We start from the raw sequence: 10,608 nt of genomic DNA, 5'->3' as shown, positions 1-10,608 counted from the left end.
TCTCCAAAATTGACATCTTGATGTTTCAAGAAACCTGGTGCACCACTCCTTTGTTCTTTGATGGATACAGTTGTTTCAACCAAACCGCACCAATTCCTGCGTTGGGCAGACCAAGTGGGGGACTATCCATATGGGTTAAAATTGGCGCAGATATTAAAATTGAACCATTGGAAACACATGACAGGAACTTCCAGGCATTGCTTCACATTAGTAGTGTTAGAATATGTTTAATACATTTTTATAATAATGATTTTAAAACACATCCCAATATGAATTTTATTAGGTTGTTTAATTTTATTGATGATATTTTAGAAGGACAAAAGTGCGGTAAACTTGATGGGATATGTGTAGGAGGAGATTTCAACGCACACATTCACCGTCAAACCCCTCCCTGTAAAAGAGGCAAAGAATTATCTAATCATTTGGCCACAAGGGACTTAATTAATGTTATGGAAAAGGTCAACATCATGGAAAATAACTGTCCCGTGGCCACCTATGTCGGGCATGGGAGTGCATCTACAATTGACTATGTATTCATGACCTCCGCACTTGTGGATCTTTTATTAGAGGCTAAAGTAGCTAGGTCTGTACACAGTGACCATCACCCGATTCTATCCACTCTGAAACTCCCCCATAAGAGGGTGAATCGGATAGAAATAGGGGCAAAAAACCTAGTCGCATCAACAGACAAACTCAGGGTGGTCTGGAAGGGGATTGACAACAAGGGGGTGCTAGCCCGAGTCATCAAATCCGAATCCAGATTAGTACTCACCTGTCTATCTTTCGAGTGTCCTGATCATGCGATTATAGAAGCATTCACGGAGCTGTGTAGGACCATAAAAAAGGAGATATCTAAGCCAGTTATAATCAATTCTGATATTAATCCTAGATGGTTCGATAACTCCTGCTCTAGAGCAAATAGAGATTTGAGAGCTGCTCTAAAAGCTGATCCACCCAATCAAGCATTGGTGAGGTCCCTGAGGATTAGTTATAAACGCACCTTAAGAAGACGATCTGAAGAGCTACTAAAAACTCATTGGGAATCACTTGTACGTACTGCAGCAACAAAGGATGTTGCTGGGTTTTGGAAAGAGGTCAAAAACTTGAAAACATTTGGTTCCAATATTACTCCCATAAATTGTAGTATATCAGGGGATGTATGGGTGAAGCACTTCACAAATATCTATATGGCATCGACTCCTCCCACTGAAAACCGCCAACCTTTTAAGTTCCCGAATATTTTAATAACAGAAGTGGAGGATGCAATCTTTCAAAGCGCAGGAAACAAGGCGCCAGGGCCTGATGGAGTATCCATCGACTTAATAAAATCAGAGCCCGACCTATGGTCCCCATTACTGTGTAATGTTTTTAACAATTTGTCCATTACCTCACTGCCCGATACCTGGTCAAACAGTACAATCGTCCCTATTTTTAAAAAAGGCGATAGACTCGACCCTGGCTGCTATCGCCCAATATCACTGATTGATAATACACTGAAGATTTTGGGCAGGGTCATTTTTAATAAGATCAGCACTTGGGCCGAGGAAAACAAAATCTTACACCCTTGCCAGTTAGGCTTTAGAAATAACGTAGGGACGGTTGAGCAGTGCTTGAACCTAAACCTAGTTTTAGATAAATATATCATAGCAAAAAAATCCCCACTTTACCTAGGTTTCATGGACTTAAGCTCTGCTTTTGACTTTGTCAACCGATCTCGTCTATGGACAGCCTTGCTGAGCTATGGTTTAGATGAATCTCTGGTCCAATTTCTGGCTTATCTACACAGAGATTTAAAGGCTCGTGTTCGCATTAACAACGATGGTGAGGTTTCGGACGAGATTTTAATTGGCAGGGGTGTAAGACAGGGTTGCGTCCTGGCTCCCCTACTTTTTATTTTATATATAAATGAATTAAGCTCATCACTAGACAAACTAACTACTGATGTCCCGCTCGTCAATGGCAATCCTTTACCCGTACTTCTTTATGCCGACGATGCGGTACTCATAGGCCGTACACCTAATGCACTCCGCACTTTAATTTCAGGCTTTGTTTCCTTTATGGCCGACCTCGACTTATGTACAAATTTTAAAAAATCTTATATAATGTCTTGTGGGCCAAAGAAACATAAAATTCGCCATATAATGGCAGGGAATAATATCCTAGACAGCACTTGCACTTTCTCTTATTTGGGCTTGCTGTTCTCTGATTTTGGATCCTGGCAACCACATGTTGCCAGAGGGAGGAACAAACTGGGTAAAGCCATTAATTCCTTAATCACTTTACGCCAACCAAGGCACGCCGAGGTCACCTCATCACTTCTACAAATTTATAAAACCCAGTGCGTCCCTACAGGAACTTATGGCGCCGAGGTGTGGGGATACTCGAGCTGCACCAATATTCAGGTAGAAGAAAATAAGTTCTGTAGGAAGGTACTGGGGGGGGTCATTTCGGCTCCGTCATACGTATGCCACAGAGAACTGAACCTCCCCTACATAGAGGATTTTATAAAATCAAGACCCGCTTTATTTTGGTTAAAAATCTGGCGTAACCAAGCTGCTTCATTGACCCGCAACATAATCTTAGATTGCTTAAAATGTGAGCGGGTAAATTACATCCCTTGGCTTAAAGCGGTACAGACGAGCTTAGAAAGTGTAGAAATGGGGCATCTTTTCTCAGCACCTGATACAATAAACCCATCACATAAGCTCATAGTGAAAAGGGCCTTATTTGATTTGTATCGAACGAATAGAGAAAATGTTGAATTTAGAAAGCCAGCCATCCTTGGGAAACCTACACATACAAGAACATTGTACTAGGCCACCTAACAAACCCCAAGGTTATTTGTGTAAGGTACTGGGCAGATGGAACAGGAGCTTGTTGTTTAGATTTAGGGATGGGAGCGTGGTAAACTTACTCTGTTTCCCCCTAGGTTACTCCTATAATTTAAGAAATTTACCCTGTCCATGCAACCAAGGCGGTAAGCAAAGTTTGATGCATTTCACATTGTTTTGCGGCTTTTATAAAAAATATACTAAACATTTTCTCATTCCCTATTTTAAAGTCAATGCCCTGACAGATTTCAAAGAGGCCTTTAGAATTTTGCGGACACTAAGCAATGAGGATGTAATTTATAGAGTCAGTCCCTTTCTCCAAACTGCTGTCCGCTCCCGTGCCTCAATGAATACGACTTGAAGTATGTCTATTATCTTACATACCTGTATAACGGCTGTTTACATATTATAATGAATGTGGCCTGATAGTTTGTTTATTATCTGTATGTTGCATTTCTGTCCATTAGGTGTACGACAATATGTGTCGAATATATGTTTTATTTTTACTATTCATTGGGATGATCTTTTTATATATTTTAATGATGTATTTTATTGAGCTTCTGATGTGAACAAAATGGATTTGACCTGTTAGCTTTTAGAAGTATCCTTTGCATATTTGCACATTGACTTTGCACTTTGTATAAGAATGTATGAAAATAACTTTTATGTACTTTTATGGATGTTTTAAACATATCCGAATAAAGATCATTTGATTGATTGATAGTGCAGTAGTTGCATATGGTGCCGGAGTGTGATGCCACAAACAATTGAGGATTGCTTTTGGAGATCAATGATGAGCTTCCCTATTAGTTGTTCCAACTTTAAAATGACATCAAGAGCTAAATATCCCCTATGTAACTGATCGAATAAACATAGCACCCAGTCTCCTTTGGCATTCAATATGGCGTGAAGATACTGTGTCCCTTACCCAACAAATTAGAATGGATTGCTTATCCCTAGAACACACAGAATATCCAGTGGTTAAAGGATGTGAAAACATTTTACATACTCTAGATCTAGGAGGCTCATTTGAATGACCAGGCCAATATGTATCTGTCTTGAAAAAAGTTTTAAAAACCCATTTTCTATCAATTGCTAATGATGCAAGAATTAATTCACAGTATAGTAAATCTACTATCAGGAAATACCTTGACGGCCCACTGCAAGGTGAGGGAATATCTTTCTATTTGGAGTTTGTAACACTCCCTCAGAGTCAGCACAGATTTATTCTGTTAAGGTTTCGCCTTAATTACATTCGGTGAATACTGAGCCACCCTGCTGGTGTCTATTCTACTAATGCTCTCCCTTGTTGCCCATGTGATGATCTCTCACGTCAAACTGATTTGCACACTTTTTGTAAATTTTATTGTAATCATCGGAAAATGTTTTCAATTCCACTTTTGCGTGAGCACAATTTTAGAAAAGGTTGCCCGGCCTCCTCTGGTTTACCTTTATAGGAGAATATATATATATATATATATATATATATATATATATAGAGGTCAGCAGGTCCTGGGTCTGTCGTAGGTGGATGGGGCGGGTGTTCCATGTCTTGGCGGCGAGGTAGGAGAATGATCTGCCACCGGCAGTCGTTCCGCGAATGCATGGTACGGTAGCAAGGTCGGTGGAGCGGAACTGGCAGTTCAGGGTGTAGAAGGCGAGTCGGATGTTGAGGTATGCTGGTCCAGTGTTGTGGAGTGCCTTGTGAGTGTGGGTGAGGAGCATGAAGGTGATCATCTTGTTGCTGTGGAGCCAGTGCAGGTCCCTCAGGTGGGCGGTGATGTGGCTGTGGATGTCGAGGGTGAGGCATTCTGAATGCGTTGGAGTCTCTTCTGGAGTTTGGTTGTGGTTCTCACATAGAGGGCATTGCCGTAGTCCAGCCTGCTGGTGACGAGAGCCTGGGTAACCGTTCTTCTTATTCCGGTGGGGATCCATCTGTAGAACTCGCAAAGCATACGGCGGATGTTAAAGCAGGAGGAAGAGACGGCATTGACTTGTGGGGTCATTGACTGAAGAGTCCAGGATGAACCCCAGGTTGCATGCGTGGTCGGTGGGTGTCGGCGCGGTTCCTAGCGAGGCCAGCCACCAGGAGTCATCCCAGGCGGAGGGGGTGGAGCAGAGGATGAGGACCTCTATCTTGTCAGAGCTCAGTTGCTCAGTTTCAGGCTATTGCTCTCCATCCATTCGGTGATGACCTTCATCCCTTCGTGGAAGTTGGTTTTGGCAGTGTCGGGGTCCTTGATGAGGGAGAGGATCAGCTGGGTGTCATCGGTGTATGAGACTATGTTGAGGTCGTGCGATCAGACTATGTTGGTGAGCAGTGTCATGTAGACGTTGAAGAGGGTCAGGCTGAGTGATGATCCTTAGGGTATGCCGCAGGTGATCTTGGTGGCTTCGGATCGGAATGGAGGGAGGCAGACTCTCTGGGTTCTGTTGGTTTTATTAGGACAATTAGTCTAAACATGGAGGACTCAATCAATGATGTAGGGAAAAGCCCAGGAATAACAAGTTACCAGAACAGATTGCATATATCAGAAGATTTTTGATAAGCACAATAGGAGTACACGTGTCCTTTTTGCAGAGTTGACACAACTTCAGCATAACTAGTCAAACGGCCTCTCTGTTACTAATGCAGTCGTTGCAGATTCCTTATCACACAATCTGGTTTATTAATCCAAAACATTTTAAATCTTACTCATAAAAGAGATATTTGGTTATCTTTGGAACCATACTTTAAGTATATAGAATAAAAGGATTGGAGTATCACTTTGGAGTGCTGGCACAGGCGCTCAATTAGACTATGGCAGATGACCCACAATCTGTTAGTGTAGGAGAGGGTGTTGCCTTTTTAACCCTGGCCTCACAGCTGATCATCATCCTTCAGCCCTACAGAGAGCTCTGCCTTCAGAGAAGCTGCAACCGCAGCTCCGCTGAACCGACCAAGTTTAGAATGGTTGCACAAACTTGCTTTAAAAAACAATGCCCAGAATGTGGGAGCTTGTTGTCGAAAATGAAATGACCCAGATACCTTTAGTGTTCTCTCTCAGGATGTGTGGTGCCATGTTGATTGGTTTCCAGTTGGTGGCCACTTGAATTCCACAGCAGTCCTAAACTGGGGCGAGTAGGTTTGCATTAGACTGTGGCTCTAAATAAGGCACAAGGTGTGATACATAAACACCGAGGGCCCATACTCCAAGGGTACACTGCTGCGCGAAACGCGAGAGTTCACCCACCCTCAAGTAGAGCAAGGGGACCATCAGTTTAGTGGACAGTGTACTCCACAACATTTGTGACGGGGTACCTCACACACCAAATGAAATCAAGCCCATATACTTCACATCAATGATTTTTTGTTTTTAAGAGTGTGGAAATATGGATTTTTCTGATCAGTTATGTCCCCTATCTTGGACCCCAACGGTTTCATGTATGAATCACATGTACATGTATGTTCCCTCCAGTTCCAGTTATGAAGACGCAAACACATGTGCGTCCACCGTCAACATGTCCTCTTTCAGATCCGCCATGAATAGGCCGGATATTCCATTCCTAAGTATGAAAGGCCACCGGCTTTATATGGTTCACTTATGCCATTTTACAGTCCGGGCAAGTAGGCCCTGATTCTGTCGTCAAGCTTTTCTTGCCTTCTGCCTCTGAAAGCTCCAGTCTGAGCCTACATCTGTGACCATGAACTTTGTCTCATTCCTTGCGCGGCTCACGATGCCTGACATCAGCCTGTTGCCTGCCAAAAACTGTATTTCACCTTCGAAATTATCTGCTCCGCTCCCTGCCCAATGCATTCCTGTCTAGTAGTTTAAGTAAACATTCTTCCAGCTACCGAGCAAAGGCCCGGCTTCTCTGTCTTTATGCAAGTAATTCATAGCCCTATTATTATGGAAGACTTCTGCCCTCGCATCTAGTGTAGACACTTAGACGCTTGTACACGCACTAACAGTCAGTATAGTCAGTATAGAATAAGATTCTACTCTAAGAGACCTCTCTTTTGGATAACATAGTTCTTTAAACATAGGATGTCAGATATGATTTGGGATTAGGTTGACTTGACCCTCCAGACTTCTGTCGCCACATGTAGAGCTAAATGTCAAGTCCCCTTCACCCCCTAGTTGCACGTCAATCACACGTCATGCTGCTGCGCGCGCATTTCTGCCAAGTATTTCTGCTGACATTGCGAAATTCTTTCATGGAACCACCCTATTATGACATCACACCTGATGACGTTCTTTAGTTACACCCAGTTACGCCCACTTTTGCTACGTATGTATGTTTTTTCTTCACTATCAATTGTTACGCCTCTTGCATTTGCTTCACTGTAATGCCTATTGTATAAAAGTGATTACTTATCAATAAAGTATGTACTTCACTTCCTGAACCTCCGTGGTGATGGAACTCGGAGTCAACGATTCGAATCGTCCATTGGAATAAAGCCCATTCCGAACCTCTAATACCACGGATTTTGCCTCTTATTTACTGAGCTATTTTTATTATGTTTCTGTATCAAATTAAGTCCCGGTAATTAAATTATTTACCACATGAATGGCGCCCGAACAGGGACACTTTCTCATCTCACGCGCCGGCGGTGCGTTGCAGGCCCGGTCTCCTGCCACAGCTGGACGGACAACAACGCGTACCAGCAGGATTTCCTGTATCTCCCTCCGGTCAAGCGGGGGCGACTGAGGCTGCGATCAACACCCAGACGAGGCGGTGAGAAGTGCGAAGTATCCCGACCAGAGCCTAGCTGAGAGAGCAAGATCCGAGGTATACAGAGGCCCACCAAGTTCCGAAGTTCCGAAGTTCCGAGGTTTCCGATGTTCCGAAGTTTCCGAAGTTTTCGAGTCCAGTCCAGTTCAGTTCAGTTCCGTTCCGAGGCCTTCCGTTCCGAGCTACCCGGTGAGTACCATTACTGGGGAGGCGTTCTGACGTGCACATAGGTTGTGCCGGTCAAGACGGGTTTGGGTACACAAATCCGGTCTGCACTGTTCTAGCAGTGTATCTGTACTGTTTAGCAGTATATCTAGTATATCAAGTATATAAATTCAGAATAATTCAGTTAATGCCGAGTATTATGTTTAGTGATTAAGTTTCCTTAGATCGTCATCATCATTGTTGCTCATTTAAATGTTAAATGTTAAATGTGTTAATACGTCCTGCATATTGTGGTATGAATGACTGTTCATTATTGTGTTTATTGTATTAAGTTTGTTCAAGATCAAGTATCAGATCAGTTCTCAATATGCCGCTCTTTTCGAAATTAAGACAGATCACAACTAGAAAAGGGGTACTCGAAGAAGCTGTTCCTATTCCTCCTAGGAACACTCCAGGGTACTTCATGTATCATAAACACGGCTTAGACGCTATATTATTTCTTGATTTATGGGTAGACTACACCAAGGAATTACCAGAAAGTCAGAGGTGGCCCGCAGCTGGGACCTGGGATGCAGAGTGCATCATGAAAGTAGAGGAAGAGTTATGGAAAAGGAAAGCCAGACAGTCACAGAAAGACGCCGTTGAGTTATGGCGTAAAGAATCTCATAGACGTACAGAAAAAGCACTCCGACAGGAGGAGAAAAATAAGGAGAATTCAAATAAAGTCCGAGAAAATCTATTAATTGAAGAAGGTACACGAGTGAAATCAGAACAAGTAGACAGACAAAGAAATGCCCTTATGAATGGTATGTATCCCCTCCTGGCCGAGGGATTACCTAAGGCTACTCCGGAGATACCAAAAGACTTGCCACCCCCATTATTTCCAATAAAAGTGCATCCTAAGGGGCATCCTAGAACCGCAGAAGATGTTTTTCTTTCCTCATATTTAGATGACGCAGCTCCCGAGTATGCTAACCCCGCCCCACATAGAACGTCTGCCGGGGAGGTTCAACGCCAAGATCCTGTATCTGTACCTCTACAACAACAAATCCTGACACAAGTTCCGGCAAGCACATCTGTTTCTACATCTGTTCCTACAGCTGTTTCTACAGCTGTGTCCACACCTATAGTTGCTGTATCGCGTTCAACGAATCCTTTCACGCCCGATACCCCAGATGGGGCTACCGGAGGTGCTACCAACATTTTTTCCACGCCACCCAGAATAAATAAACTTACCTTTCAAGAATCAGCACATCCACGTACCCCCAAACTCATAAATTCCCGCACGCTTAAGGAACTTCTTGTAGATTGTAGATATGACCCTGTGCCCGGCAAAGAGGACGAAATGATCATGGCATCATTACGTATCAGATGAGCTGCGGTGTATTTAGGGAAGTTACCAGGAATGACTGTGCATCTAGATAATATATACCATTTTGTCCAAACAGGGCGAGATTCTGAATGTATTAACAGAGCTATGGAATACCAGAAAGTGGAGATACAGGGGGAACTGTTACGTTTCCTCATAAATTGTGTGATCAGAAATCAAGACCGACCGGGGGTAGATCCGGAAACAATGGAAACTCTTACCAGATGGAGCCAGAATATATCAGAAGGGAGACATGATAGGCAAAAATGTATAATAGCCATGTGCCGAAAGATCCGTAAAGAAATAGAACGCCTACACGAAGAGAGATTAGCGGTAGACCAGTTTGAACAAAACGAGGAGGAGGAAGGATCAGGACTGCCCACAGGACAGTCAGAAACCATAGCCTATGTAGGTAGAGGAAGATCTTGTAATAGTACTAGATGTTTTTCTGACCCGATACGTCCGATATGTCCAGATAATAACAGGAATTTCCAAACACCTATAATAAATATAAGGTCCCCCGAGCATTCGTTCCAAGCCGCTGACAAATTACTCCGAGAACGAAGGGGTTATCATTTACTCGATTCTGGGGATGAACAAGAATTAGCCAGGTCAGCCGTTCATTGGGTTGACAGTCCCGGAAAATATGGTGATGATACAGTAGCACACACATTTTTGAACCTCACCCCAGATGAACAGCGTTTAGCTGGGATTTATATGATTCAACAACTCCTTATACTATATAAAAGCCAACATTCAGATCCTGGTCCCTTACCTGATATATTGACTGAATTACTCACGAATAGATGGAGAGGTTCAGGTACTAAGTTAATTAGAGAAATACTAGAATCAAGAAAGCAGTACACTCTTTTTGTATGCCCAGAACATGTCTCACTGCCCATCAAGGAAAGAACGACGTATTACATGGACAGACAGAATCCCTTACGAGAAGTACACCCAATAAAAGGCGAGGACAATGAGTTCAAACGTGTATTTGTATATACGCCCATATCGAAAATAGAATTGTTAGAAATGAAGAAAGTGGTACCCAGTCATGACAAAGACCCAGCGGGTTTCCACCGAGAAATTAAAGACATGTTACTCATGGGAGAGTATACCTATCCCGACATTATGACAATATTAAAGGTATTAATGCCTGCTGGCATTTATGAAAAACTCAAGGAAAAAGAGTGGGAGGTGGGAGACCAAAAGATAGACTGGACAGCATTAGAAGCAGAAGAAAAGGCCCGAACTGCAGGAGCAGGGCTTGGGGATAAAACTAAAGCACTACCAGGTTTACTAGTACAGGTACTGCCACGTTTATTAACTACGAAAAAGGAAGACTGGGGTGCAATCTCAGCCTGTAAACAAAAGCAAGATGAAGACACTAGTGATTTTTATGCCCGATTTGAAAAATGTTTTGGTATAAATAGTGGCATAAAAGCAAGTAGCGAATCATACCCACATCTGTTTGTGACAAAATTAGTTGAAAATTCCTTGCCCCAAGTGAAGAATAGAGTATTAAAA

The sequence above is a fragment of the Triturus cristatus genome, chromosome 12, assembly GCF_964204655.1.
Source record: "Triturus cristatus chromosome 12, aTriCri1.1, whole genome shotgun sequence".
NCBI classification, from domain to species: Eukaryota; Metazoa; Chordata; class Amphibia; order Caudata; family Salamandridae; genus Triturus; species Triturus cristatus.
Note: the sequence above shows the minus strand (reverse complement) of the source record.